Source organism: Dromaius novaehollandiae, chromosome 5, assembly GCF_036370855.1.
Source record: "Dromaius novaehollandiae isolate bDroNov1 chromosome 5, bDroNov1.hap1, whole genome shotgun sequence".
NCBI lineage: Eukaryota > Metazoa > Chordata > Aves > Casuariiformes > Dromaiidae > Dromaius > Dromaius novaehollandiae.
In genome coordinates this window covers 11,154,283-11,155,095 of record NC_088102.1, presented here as the reverse complement: position 1 = coordinate 11,155,095, position 813 = coordinate 11,154,283, and the positions used below count along the sequence as shown (strand labels likewise).

The window sequence follows — 813 nt, the reverse complement described above, 5'->3', positions numbered from 1 at the left end:
AACTAAAAAATATTTTTGACTAGCAAAGCGTAAGAATTTATTCTTTCTTTTATTTTTGAAACACTTAAAGGTTTTATTAATCTGTTTTGCTAATTTGCAGATAAGATTTAGTTTTAAACTTCGAAGATTTTCATGTGAAATGTGATAAAAAGAAAGGAAATATTTTTATTGTAGCCCCCAGGGTAAAAAAAAAAAGAAAAAAAACAAAATGCTGCAATTGTAAAAACTTGCAAGAGATTTAAGTGTGACTTGGAGACATATCATTAAAATTTGTTTTACAGCTGCTCATAGTGTATTTCTATGCATTAATGTGGAAGAAGCTGAAATAACTATTTTTAATTTTTCTTGGCAAATTTAGCTTCTGTTCCCCATATGAACATATTTTCAATTTTATTTTTCTCCTCATTATGTGTGATTGTTTGTCAAACATTTGATGTAAACATATTTAAGCCTAAGGGGCTGCTCCCAAATTAATTGGAATGATACAGAATAGATTGGAATGGCTCCTGCACAAGCATGACACGCATGTTTGCAAAGCCGATTTGAGGTTTCTTATTCTAGGCTCAGGACTGGTCACCTCAGTCCCATGGCAATGTCTCTAATCTCAAGTCTTGCAGACAAGAATTTACATGTGAATATGGCTGGCCGTGTTGAAAGCTTCTTAATTCTCGCTCAGACTTTCCTTTTGGCCTTTTGGGGAGCCAACATCAGAGAGGGTGAAAAAGCAGAAAATTAATCGTGGATTTTATGCCAGTGGGTGTTCACATTCCTTTTTTGGGTTGTGTTTTTCTGGAGTGTTTGTGTGCTTGGACG

At 34.2% G+C, this 813-nt stretch overlaps 1 non-coding gene across 1 annotated transcript; it reads left to right on the top strand.

Annotated features, from left to right (window-relative positions):
• Positions 1-447: 447 nt before the first annotated feature.
• Positions 448-551, top strand: LOC112989969 (U6 spliceosomal RNA). Its single transcript, XR_003260964.1, has one exon. It is a non-coding gene; the product is annotated as a U6 spliceosomal RNA (small nuclear RNA).
• The last annotated feature ends 262 nt before the right edge of the window (positions 552-813 follow it).